Below are 13652 nucleotides of genomic sequence, written 5' to 3' on the forward strand. Positions count from 1 at the left end.
AATAATCTGCTGTACACTAAAAGATCTCATGTATTCCGATTATATTTCAGTGAATAGAATCTGAAATGTTACATTCACTCTAAGCCACTGAAAAATATTCTGTGACTTGCCTGTTGTACTCAGATTTAAATCCTCAAAGATTGCAGTAAATCCAAAGTGCACCAGAGCTATACATTCTCTCCCTAATTGGGTTGCTGCCTAAAATAGCCAGTCTATTTTTAGCTTGATGCTAAAGTGTTTCAGTGTTGACCTCGGTGGTGAAATCTAGTATGCACTGCCAAAGATCAACAATGTTCCCTTGCAAAACCACATGCATGTTATTTTTAACATTTGGTGCATGTACTTCTGAAATTAAAAATAGGTGCAAAGTTTTAAATATGTTTGCTGTCAATTATGATCAGGAGGTTGACGCTCAAAATGCTGATTTAGAACTTTTATAAATATGCATTTCCTGCCGTTATAGATTCTATTTTACTTATGAAAATGCTCAATCAAAATTTAAAGGAAAAAAGCCAGTTTCATATTGACAACCCACTTCAACCCTACTCTTACATAACAAATAAATACCCATTCACAGACTATCTGGCCCATCACACAATCTACTTCTGGAGTGTGAGTCCCATCATTCACTATGGCATTTTCTAATATTTAAGGCACCAGGCAGCATATGGGGTATAAATAAATAAATTATCAGCGCCTCTAGCACTTCTGATGGGCACAAGGGCAACATGGAAAACAAATGTTAAGCCAAAGAGGGAGATAAGAATGAAAAGTTGTTTGAGATTGTTTGAGGTTTTTTTAAAAAAGAGAATATAGAAGTGGATATATTTAAGGGACTATCAAGAGCAGAACAATTTTAAAATGCCGAGTGTGACAGGTGGCAGGGAGAAAACTGGCCATCAGCATAAATGGGATAGCTGACCCTGTACCTGTGGATGGAGTCACTGAAAGGCAGCATGTAAATGAGGAAAAGGAAGGGGGCAAGGATAGTTTCCTGCAGGATTCCAGAAGTGAAAGTAAAGCTAGAGATGCACAGTGCATCTCAAGTGGGACTGGAACCATGCGATGGCAGTACCAGATCTGGGCTACATTAGAAGGCAAAGTCATCATCCACGTCTAATGCTGGAGAGGTCAAGGTGGGATCACTACCAGAGGATCTTGTTCATGATTTTGGTTGGTTATTCGGGCCATATTTAAGTGCATCGTTCAAGGGATCGCAAAAACGCCCGCATCACCCATGCCATGACTGGAGCCAATGACTGCTGGACGGACCACCGCCTAATCCGCTGTGTCATTTCCATCAATGCAGCCCCAAACAATGGTGGCAACAGAAACGATGCCACAGAAAAATCAATGCTGGAGTACTCAAAGACCCTGCTAAGAAAGCCCTATTCAGCCAGCGCCTTCACATCCAACCTGACTCCTCCCAGTGATCCAGACACAGTGTCCACAGCGCCTGGTCTGTCCTCAAGGCCTTCATAATTAGCACCTGTGAAGAGACGCTTGGTCACTCCACCAGGAAACATCAAGACCGGTTCGACGAGAGCAACCAGGAGATCCTGGAGCTAATAAGCTGTAAGCGCAAGGAATTCTTGAACTGTAAACAGCAACACAACTAGAGAGCAAGAAAGCACCTCGATAGACGTCTGAAGGCCGAGGTCCGACATAAAACTTGTGACCTAAAGAACAGATGGTGGGTGGAGAAAGCGCAGGAAATCCAGCAACTAGCTGACAACGATGATGTGCGTGGATTCTTTAGTGCAGTCAAGATCACCTACGGGCCAAGCACCCATGGTCCTACCCCACTGCGGGCCAAGAACGGAGAGGTACTCATCAAAGACAGAGGCAGTCAGTGCCCGCTGGAAGGAGCACTTTGAAGATCTCCTTAACTGAGACACGGTCTTCGACACAAGTGTCCTCGACTCCATTCCACAGCATGCTACCCGCTACCACCTCAGCACAAGCCGGCATGAGGTTGAAAAGGCCATCTGACAACTGAAGAACAAGGCCTCGAGAGCAGATGGAATCTATGAAGAAATACTATTGGCTCGAATCCGTGAACTCATCTCTCTTATTTGGAAGGAGGAGAGCATGCCAGGGTATCTCAGATGCCGTAATAGTGACCATCTTCAAGAAAGGTGACATGTCCGATTGCTGTCTGCCAGGGAAAGTCATCGGAAGAATCCTCTTCAATCACCTTCTCCCATTGACTGAATAGCTCCTCCGAGTCGCAATGCGGATTCCGCTCACTAAGGGGCACAATGGACATTATCATCACTGCGCATGAAATTCAAAAGTAATGTAGGGAGCAACACCAAGCTCCGTACATGGCCTTCTTTGACCTCACAAAAGCCTTTGACACGGTCAACCGTGAGGGATTATGGAGTGTCCTCCTCAAATTCGGTTGCCCTCCTCCTCCTGCTCCACAATAACATGCAAACCGTGATCCTGACCAACAGATCCACCACTGATCCAAGTCACGTACGGACAGGGATCAAGCAAGGCTGTGTCATCGCACTAACGCTCTTCTCTATCTTCCTTGCTGCAATGCTCCATCACACCCTCAATAAGCTCCCCGCTTGAGTGGAGCTAATCTACAGAACAAACAGGAAATTGGTCAATCTCCATTGTCTCCATTCCAGATCCAAGGTCGTCGGTCATCGAATTACATTACGCAGACAATGCTTGCGTTTGCGCACATTCGGAGGTCGAACACCAAACCATCGTCAAGTGTACGAGTGTATGGGCCTTACACTAGACATTCGTAAGACAATGGTCCTCTACCAACCTGCCCCCGACACACCCTCGATTATCAAAATCTAAGACAAGGCCTTGGACAACGTGAACCATTTTCCATACCTCGGGAGCCTACGGTCAACAAAGACAGATGTAGATGACAAAATGTAGATGACAAAGTCCAACACCGCATTTAGCGTGCCAGTGCAGTCTTCAGTCGCCTAAGAGAGTGTTTGAAGACCAGGACCTTAAACCTGGCACCAAGCTGATGGTCTACAGAGTAGGAGTGATACCCGCCCTCCTCTATGCTTCAGAGGCACAGATTATGTACAGTAGGCACCTGAAAGCACTGGACAAGTACCAACGCTGCCTCCACAAGATCCTGCAAATCCACACCATCAGTGTTCTCACTCAGGTCAACATTCCCAGCACTGAAGTATTGGCCATGCTCGATCAGCTCCGATGGATGGGCCACATCGTCCGCATACCCGATACTAGGCTCCCAAAACAAGTGCTCTACTCAGAGCTCAGACACGGCAAACGAGTCCCAGGTGAGCAGAGGAAACACTTCAAGAACACCCTCAAAGCCTCCTTGAAAAAGTGCAACATCCCCACCGACACCTGGGAATCCCTGGCCCAAGACGGCTCAAAGTAGAGGAGAAGCATCCGGGAAGGTGCCAAACACAGAGTCTCTTCGCCAGGAGCAAGCAGAGAACCAAGCACACCACCCACCCGTCCAGTCAACCACAGTCTGCCCTCCCTGTGAGTGTAGGTCCCACATTGGACTCAGTCACCCAAGAACTCATTAGTGTGGAAGGAAGTCATCCTCGACTCCGAGGGACTGCCCAAGAAGATGGAGAAGATTTAGAGCTGAGAAGGGCAGAAGATGGACTGGAGGGATTCAAAGGAGTTTCACAAAAGATGGGCGAGAAGCTGGGAGGCAGCTACATGTTGGGAGTACCTTAGAGGGGAAAAGGAAGTTGGAGTTGGGGTGGAAGTTTGAGATCAGAAGAATCAACTGTCTTTTTTTAAAGCAGGGTGATAATTGTGATTTTGAAGGAAACAACAGTGCCCGAGAGGGAACTATTTAAACTAACAGCTAATATAGGGACTAGGAAAGGAAGTGGAGTGGTCAGGAATTCAATGAAAAGAGGATCAAAGGTGCAGGTGATGGGTCTAATGTTGAGAAGCTGAAGGAATGGGGGAGGGGGATGATAATAGGGAGTAAATCCAGAAATTGTGAAGTGGATACAGGTCGAACCTCCCTTATTCAGAACTCCCTTATTCGGAACCAACCCTCATCCGGAACCATTCCCGGCCACCAGGTGGCGCATGCGCAGAACACCGACATGAACAAATTGAAGTCCGTCCTCGCTGCCAACTCCCGCAATCGCTGGCCTGACCCTGCGATCCACTGCCTCCCGATCTCTCTGCTGCACTCCCAGCCCCAAGAGCCCCTTGCTCATTACCTGTATCATTCAATTTAACGTAACCACCTCTCGTCCAGAAAAATCCCTTATCCATAACAGGCCCGGATAAGGGAGGTTCAACCTGTACTATGGTGTCTTACCTACTTTGGTCGAGTCATCTTTTCTAAAGCAAAAATATTTTTTTACACACTAGAGTATGACTCTTTTCTGATTAGTTACGAAGGAGCGGGAGCATGTCGAAAAAAAGTCATCTGAACCAGTCTTAACCTGTTGTTAATACTCCTTTTACACAGACACTGTGCTTGGGAATCAGTTAGTTGAAGACGAGGTCAATGGATATTCTCCCAACCCGAGATAATTTAACAGTGGGGTCTGTGGAGATGGATGGTATTTTAGAGAATGCTTTTATTTGAAGAAAATAAAAAAGGCCAAGGAAGGTCATATATATTATTTTTCCACATTCTACATACAGCAAAACATCTTGCCCACGAGCAGGCTAAGTAAAATTCCCTCAAACATTCACTGTTACTTTCAGTTTAGTCACTGGTTTAATGTGAGGTTTTGAACCAGAGGAAAACTGGCATGATTTTTGAAACACTTGTAAATACTCAATATGAAACAGTAAGACTCCACAGGTATCTGTACAACAAAACTACCGTCCCAATTCTGACAGATTTGGCAACAAAACTCAACACCCTCACATTGGTAATAACACTGCAAAGCAGCCTCGGTCCTGCATGGAAAACAAAAGAATTGATTGGACTGGAGAGGTGAATAGATCTATTTGTCAGGACACCTCCTGGCCTCAAATACAGGATGGGTCACCTCTGGGCGCATTTTGCATTTGTGGCGATGGATGGCCACATGTCAGCTACCCTTTCTATTCCCAGCAGGTGCTGAGTTGAGACCATCAGCCCCTTTCTCAGATACCAGTGAGCTAGATGTACTGGTGCACTGCTTATGTAGTGTTCCATAGGTTGGAGGGTGCTTTTTCAAATTTATGACTGCAAGCCAATTTGAGGCAAACTGCTTGAGGGAGGAAGGAAGGAAGGGTTAAGATTCAGGGTCTATGATGAGACAAGCAGGGGGCTTGAGAAACCCAAATATTCAAGGCTTGAACTAGCTTTTTGATCTGGAAAGCACCAGCTTGCAGTTCTTTTTATCCTCTTCTATACTCAGCAAGCCTGGCTCTCATTGTTAGTTGGACAAGATGCATCTGGGCAAACCCTTTGGTGTTTACTACCCGAGGCGGCATGGCTGCCTTTCCTAATGGATTCAATAAAACATGTAAACAGATGTGATCAATGAGTTAATTTGTTCCTGGATCATTCTGTTGGGGATGGTCAAGATTCAGACCATGAGACATCCCTGTTCAAGAAGATCTCTGGGTTAAAACATCAGGACACCAATGATTAAATCCACTAACAGAATAGCTGAGAGGTACGAGACCTAGTTGAGAGGCTCTTGCATATTGAAATTATGGGTGTTAATGGCAAGTGATGCATTCGCCAGGCCAATGCTCAAGCAGTCCATTAATTTCCCAGCCAAGGCCACAAGGTGACTAACTGTCTTATTGAGAATTGCTAAGGTGGTACAGGGAGCTGAGGGTCCACACTTGCATGCTTTGGATAAGGAGGAAAGAATAATAAGGGGGTTTCGCCAAACATTCCTGCTGGAACCACTAAATTCTAATTTACATTAATGATTTATACACAAGAAACTCTGCAAACTGGTCAAGTTAAAAGGACTAGTTGGATTGGAGGAAGCAATTACACTTACAGAAGAATTTCTAAATGGGTAAAACACCAGCAGATACAATTCAATGCGGATAAGCGGGAAGTACAGCATAAAGTAAGGGAAAGTGAGCAACATATACTCCCAACAGATCCAATAGTCTTAGTATACCTGATGCTCGATATGTCTAACCAATGCTGAGGAGCAATTAAAGCAGCCATTACAATGTTGAATTACATGTAATCAAAACAGTAGAATGCAAGTCAGGAGGAATAGAACTGCTATGGTCAAATTACTCAAGAGTAATGTGTCGAGTTCTGGTCACTGAAGCACAAGACACACATTCAGGCATTAGAGAGAGAAAACCCAAGGCTAATCCCTATTGTTAAACGTCGGAGTTATAAGGAAACCCTGTATAACTTTTGACTTTTAAGTCTTGATGTCCCAGAGATGATCTGAGAGAGGTATGCAAGATAGCGAACAGTATGGAAAAGGTAAATCTGGCAAATTGCTGGTCTTAGAAAATGGAAAACTTTCCACTTCAGGCATCCAGTCTCTGCATCAATTTCTTCCAAGTCAGATAGAGCACAATTAAATACCAAGTACAGCTACCTGTTCGCTGTCATAACAATGTGCTTCAGCCCACCCTTTGAAAATGGCAGTCTCACCTTTATCATCAAATTAATCCCATATTGGAGGCAGTTTTATGCTAAGGGTTTACACCCACAAGGAACCAAGATGAGACTAGCCAACATTATTTGCAGTTTGGGCTCTCCTACAACAGCTGCTCTGTGGACTCCTCTCAGGGGGCCCAATTTTGGCCATGACTTGCATCAATTTTTTTGGAGCAAGTGGTTTTTTCTGGTGCAAGTTAAAAAATGACGTTTTGCCCCAAAAAATTTGCTCCAAAGGAAGTCAGTTAGGTACGATTTTTTTTAGTTCAGTTTTTTTCCCCCAAAAGGGGTTGTTCCCAGATACTTACGCCAGTCTTGGCCATTTATGCCACTTTGGTCAGCTAAAACTTACTCCAAATCGACTTTGGTCGGTGTATGTGGCCAGCTCTGAAAAACATTGCGGGCAATTAAGAAATCGGCACAGGTAAGTAAGTAAGGACCTGCACCCAAGCACCAAACATTCCAAATAAAAGATAAAATAACGAAATAAAAATAAAGAACTCAGGTAAACAATTGATTAATTAAATATTTTAAGTAAATCCTATCGGGCCAGGGAAGGCAGCGGGCCGGCCTGTACGGGAGGCCATTCAAAGTGGAATAGGGGCGGCCGGCAAAGACAGGTCTGGAGGCTGGGGGGGGTAGGGAGAGGGAGCGAGAGAGGGAGGGAGAGGAAAGGCAGGGCTCCACGGCATCAGGAGGGAGGGAGGGGAAAGACAGGGCTCGACGGCATCTTGGGTAAGGTTCTGACAGCCTGGGCTGCACTCAGACACGGGTGACCATTCAGCCACGGCTAGGGGCGGCGAACATCGGGTCCTGCTGACAGCTTGCAGGACACGCTGGGAGGGCAAGGAGCATGCGCGCAGACTCCACTGCGCATGCGGACAGCTGCCGGCAGTGTTTTCAGCGCAGGGCTGCAGCTCTGTCCCCCTCCCCCCCCACCATTCCATCATGGACGCTGCGCCAGGACCCGGGACATTTGGCAGAGGGGCCAGGATACTAAAAGTTTGTTGACGCCCTTTCCAGCGCACAAAGTCGGCGCATAAAAGGGTCAGTGCGCCAAAATTGGGCCCAGGATTCCAGCAGTCCAGAATTAAAGTGAACTCTTGATTTATAATTTAGACGGGTCTCCAGCTACTTTTTAAATTGTGCTTAGTGCAACGCATTCATCTAAATCAAAAGTCATCGCATGCTCAGAGTAACCTTGTGAATGGTGCACTCTAGGCGAGTAATAATCCCGCTGATCATCAACATGCACACAGGAATCAAGAACACTGGATCTTGCCAACTGACAGATGGACAAATAAAACCAGACGACTATAAATCATAGCCTACAATTATGAATCATTAAGTAAAATTAAACAGCAGATAAATCAGAAATCTACAACACGTTACAAAACAAAAAGCATCTCAAAGATCTTGGATCTTGAAGTAATCTTACTTTGGATCAACATCAGAGTGGTGAAATTTACATGTGATATTTGACATTCATGCACTGTTGCCCCAGTCCCAAAGTGCAGCTGGCTAACAAAGTAGATAGTCATGAAAGAAATCTGGTACAAGACAATAGTTATACCTTTTTCTTGGCTTTGAACCTAAACTGGGGACAAAGGAAACTCAAACGGTATGCTTTCACAATTTAAAAAATCAAAAAATAGGGCAAAAGTCTATTTGGCTGTCAACCTCAGGCCATTAACCCACCTTCAGACCAAACTGAGTGGCTAGTGTACAAGACTGCATCCGCTCACCCCCTCCTCATTCCTACTTTTGGAACAGTTAATTGCTCCAGATCTCTTGCAGTGACTAAACTGCAATTGGCCAACCAATTTAGACCAGTCATGAACAAACTATATAAACAAAGATTTTTTTTTAATTATTTGAAGCAACTACAACATGTAATGGAGGTTAAATGCATTACACGCAGACAAATTAAAATTGCTACAGTGCTGGCAACTACAAGAACCCATGAATAAAATCACAAACGAAGCAGCTTTTCCTCCCAGATGGAAGATCAGCATAAGCCCAGCGGGGCAGGACTTCTTCCCAACCTAAGGACCTGTCCCGGCTGTTTTCCCCAGTGTCAGGATAATGTAAATATTTTCAGCAGCCCATTACAGGATTCCCACCTCAGTCGGAAGCACTAAGGAGGACAGCAAGAGAAGCCTCAAATTTTGTTCAAAAGATCGCAGAGACCAGGGAGCACAACTGATCACCTGTGATCAATTAGACTCCCATGGCGACTTCAAAATTTGAATTCCCCCACCCCACCATAGCACTGCTGTGCACCAGGAATAGATGGCCAGCATTCACACACAAGTGACAGGAATTGTGTCTTGCAAGCCATTTTGGTCAGGCATACGAGACATCCACTGCAAATTCTGTTGTGAATTCCCAGAAGTGACAGAGAGTGGCAATAAGCTTGCAGAACTACTCCTGGCCCAATTTTCTTTTATCTGGTCTAGATTGCCAATGGAAGGTTTCAAATAAAAGAGAGTTCTGATGCATCACAGACCCCTCGCACTGTACCTCATCATCCACCACTAAAAGAGCAGTCTTTTACTCAGAGGTCGGGGGGCATGTATACATGGGGGGGAAAAAAATCAAATGAGAGATAAAACAAATTGGCCAATTTCTTGTTCTATTAATTCTGTTTATTCCAGAGACACAACATTGCAAAGGGATGGAGTATAAAAGCAGGAAAGTCTTGCTACAGGTATATAAGATATTGGTGAGGCCACACCTGGAATACTGCGTGCAGTTTTGGTTTCCATATTTACGAAAGGATATATTGGCTTTGGAAGCAGTTCAGAGAAGGTCACTAGGTTGATTCCGCGAATGAGGGGTTTGACTTATGAGGAAAGGTTGAGTAGGTTGGGCCTCTACTCATTGGAATTCAGATGAATGAGAGATGATCTTATCGAAACGTATGAGATTATGAGGGGGCTTGACAAGGTGGATGTAGAGAATGTTTCCACTGATGGGGGAGACTTGAACTAGAGGGCTCAATCTTAGAATAAGGGGCCACCCATTTAAACAGAGATGAGGAGACATTTCTTCTGAGGGTTGTGAATCTGTGGAATTTGCTGCCTCAGAGCTGTGGAAGCTGGGACATTGAATAAATTTAAGACAGAAATACACGGTTTCTTAAATCGATAAGGGGTTATGGGGAGCGGGCAGGGAAGTGGAGCCGAGTCCATGATCAGATCAGCCATGATCTTATTGAATGACAGAGCAGGCTTAAGGGGCCGTATGGCCTACTCCTGTTCCTATTTCTTATGTTCTTATAACAGAAGGCAGGGGTCTCCCAATTGTATGTAGAAAGAGCTGATTTACCACATTCAACAATCTTACTGGGGTCTGAATGGGACAATATCTCAATCCTGGTTTTTAAAATGGAATCGATACTACAACCTTTCTCCATTTGTCTTTCTCTCCCCCTCTCCAGCTCCCATTGTGCAAACTTTAGTCAAGTATACACAGTATAAATTATTAGACAAGAAATGTCACTGCCACCTTTCTCTCCATGACATGGCTGCTCTCCCTCTTCCTATATTTTTCTTATTCCAGCTATCTTTCACAACCATGAACTTTTCTTCCAGCAATCTTTCCCAGTTCCTTTTTATGCAGAGATTAGCATGCCATACAAGGATGATCGCCACTCCATGTGCCAATGAACAGATAAAAAGGAAACATTAAAAATGTATTTTAAAATTTCTTCATAGGATGTGGACAATGCTGGCAAGGCTCATGAGTATGAGCCGCATGGTATGCATGCCCCTTCGTACCTGAAGCTGGACCTCAACAGACTAACCTGGCAACAACCCCTGCTTGGCCCAAATGAATTGACTCAACTCAACCAGAATGTCTCCAAATGATTAGTGCAATGTCCAAACCACACTGGTTCAGACACCCCATCTGAACCAAAATCTACAATTTCCAAACCTGTTGTCTTATGAATTTAACCCTATGAGAACTCAATTTAACTCAACAGTAACATTTTAAACATATTACACCAAGATCCTCCATGGCAGCAGCCGAAATATGACAATGACAAAGAAGAAAGCTATTAAAAATAAGACATATTACTAAAGGGAATGTAGCCGCCTGAATGGGGAAATGGGCTGAGGGACAGAAAGCGCAGAAGAGAGTTTAATGATGCCCACAATTGGAGAATTAATTAATACATTTAAATTTGTTGAATTGATAGGGTGTGCACTTTAGTTTGCGTGATCTGTGCTGGTATCCAATTAGTATACGAGCACAAGAGGGAGGATATCAAAGTTTACTGTAAAAAATTGCAGGAAAATGCAATGGCTAGTGGAATGAGCAGATGGATGGTACATGCAACTCGATGCAAATAAATAAAGTAGTACAATTTGGGAAGAATGGCAGAAACTATGCCTTGAGCAGCAAGATTCAAGACTGATCCTATGGGAGTGCAATTAGAAATGGCCACAAAAAAGGCAAATGGGATTCTGAGATTTACGTACAGGGCTAGTGTGTATAAAAACAAGGAAGTGATGTTGAATTTGTACAAGACATGGTTTAGGCCACAGTTCGAGTACTGCATGCAGTTCTCGGGAACAGGAATGATCCAAGAGCCATGAAAAGGGTATAGTGAAGATTCCCTGGTGGTAATCAGGAAAGGGTCATTATAATGAAAAAGTCTTAAAAATTGAGAACTTTTCTGAAGAACAGTGAAGGTTAAGGCAAACAATCAACATTTTCACAATTATGAGAAGGTTTGAGAGGATAGAGAGGAAAAAAAAACTATTTACACTGTTTGGCAAATCAGTAACAAAAAGGAATACACACTCAATCACTAGAAAAAATGATCTCTTTTCAGAAGGTGTGAATGTTTAAAAATGTATAGAGACATTGAAGTTGAGAACGTGGGAATTGTATAGGGACAGTATAAGCTAACAAAGAATTCATGGAGGAATAGCCATGACATCTCAGACTCGAGACTGCGAAATGTTACAACACAAACAAAACCCACAGCTTGCAGAAAAACCTCAAGGTCTTATTAAATCATGTTATTAACCTGAAACATTAACAGAAGATCTTTGTTTAAAATTGGACCATGCTTGGGTCGGCTTATGAGTGGACAAAGGGAAGGAGGGATCTAAGAGGATAGGCTGGACTAGGATGTCACTCTAGCCCTATCTTGTTATCTTTTGCCGAAAATGTATAACCATCGTCCCTTTACAATGTAACGTGACTTTGTCCGTAGGAAGTGAGTGCGTTCGAACAGACTTGCATTCCTTCTGTCTGATAAAGTCCCCGATCGGGATTTGCTTTTTAAATAAAAGCTTGCTTTGTTTAAAGCACAAACGGTATTCGTTTCAGTAATTTTGCTGAACCAGATTGAGGTAAAAGAATCCAGAAATCAACATTTGGTGTCAGAAGTGGGATCTCAACGGACGACTGCCGAAAACTTGCGAATTAAGAGCCAGACTAGCCTTGGACGAGACGAGGGGAAAGTGGCCACTGGAGTGAGTATGATTTCAATACTGCTCCAGTTTCCCCCGGTTTCAAAAGTCTGAGGAAAGTTTAGCCACTCGCTGGTTCTCAGGTAGTGTCTGAACGAGATCCAGGACAATCTGGTGAATACCTTTCAAACTTAGAATAGGGAATAGAGATAGGGAAATTGCGCGATGACGCAAACCAAGCAGCGACTTGGAAAGATAGGTTATAGTTAGAGCTAGATAGGGATAGATGATCAATCATGGATCCAAAAATTAATAGGAAAGAAGAGACTCTTGTGAACGTCTGTTTAAATGAGAAATGCTTGTGATTTTTACTGTAAAAAAAAAAAGCCAGGGAGTTGTGGTTTGTTTTAGCTCCACCTACTTTTTCAAACAGAATGAAAGTTTTTTTTAAACCCTTCGTAGTGTTGTCCTGTATGTGGGAAGTTTAAGAGTGTGAACTTTATTGAATTACGTATATTCGGATGATAAGTTACGGAGCCCAGGAAATGCACAAAGGATAGGTTTGTTGAGTTTAAAAAAAAAAAGAAAAAAATACATGGTCCCGGTGGTTAAAAAAAAGGATTTAACATGCTCACTTACTTGTCGAAAGAAAACATTCAGAGAAGGCACAGCAAAACAACTGAGATGGATTCAAAAGGATTCAAAAAAAATTATTATATTAAATAACACGACCTTGAGGCTGGAACAATTGAGATAACGAAAAGCAGTCCACAGCCTACGTACCAAACTTCTCTCTAGTTATGGAAAAGACAAAAAAAAAGTAACGTACTAAATAGGTGCTGAAAAAAAAAATGTTCTGAGATTTTAAATTATGAGAAAAATTCCACTGCAGTCTAAAAAAAAATCACTCCTGTCCAGTTGGCAGAAAAACTCCATTAAATTAGGGCTTTCATTGACTGATTGGATTTAAACTGCGCAGTGACGCGAAAGGATAGGGAAATTTGGAGACTAAAAGAAATTAAATAAGGCTCATAAGAAATCAAATTTAGAAAATTAGGCTCACAGGAAATTAAGGCTTATGGGGAATTAAATAGAGGATAGGTGTTCAAGTTAGGTGTGACGTCGACCTCGTATATCACTTGGCCCGTCTAGGCACTGATTGAATTTAAATCACGCAGCAACTTGAAAGGTAGGGTGAGAAGCGCGCGGCGGCGCAAACGCGCAGCGATGCAAGACGTGCGGCGGCGCGAGCGTGCGGCCGAGTAAAGGAGGGCTGACGCAGACGCGCAGCAGCGTGGAACGCGTAGCGACGCGAGACGTGCGGCGGCGCGAACGTGCGGCTGAGTGAAGGAGGGCTGACGCAGACGCGCAGCAGCGTGGAACGCATGGCGGCGCAGGACGTGCGGCGGCGCGAGCGCGCGGCCGAGTGAACGTGGGACGACGCGAACGCGCGGCAACGCGAACCGCGGGGTGATATCAAAGTCAGTGCTGGTGTCAGTAAGTCTTTGTTTATTTTAAGTGTTTTAAATCGCGCGGCGACGCGAACCGCGGGGCGACGCGGATCAGTGTTAGATTTAGTAAAGTCTGTTTATTTTGAGTTTGTTCAAAGTCAGTGTTAGTTTCAGTAAAGTCTGTGTTTATTTTAAGTT

At 43.9% G+C, this 13652-nt stretch overlaps 1 protein-coding gene across 6 annotated transcripts in view; it reads right to left on the reverse strand.

Annotated features, from left to right (window-relative positions):
- Window positions 1-13652, reverse strand: part of LOC139264544 (growth factor receptor-bound protein 10-like) — a 318358-nt gene that overhangs the window by 253198 nt on the left and 51508 nt on the right. For 2 of the 6 annotated variants that reach the window (XM_070881168.1, XM_070881165.1), the window contains one exon: window positions 6883-6961. The exons of the other annotated variants lie outside the window; for them this stretch is intronic. The gene's annotated coding sequence lies outside the window, so the exon portion shown is untranslated. The remainder of the gene's footprint in view (window positions 1-6882; window positions 6962-13652) is intronic. 6 annotated transcript variants of the gene reach the window in all.

Source organism: Pristiophorus japonicus, chromosome 5, assembly GCF_044704955.1.
Source record: "Pristiophorus japonicus isolate sPriJap1 chromosome 5, sPriJap1.hap1, whole genome shotgun sequence".
Classification (NCBI taxonomy): domain Eukaryota; kingdom Metazoa; phylum Chordata; class Chondrichthyes; family Pristiophoridae; genus Pristiophorus; species Pristiophorus japonicus.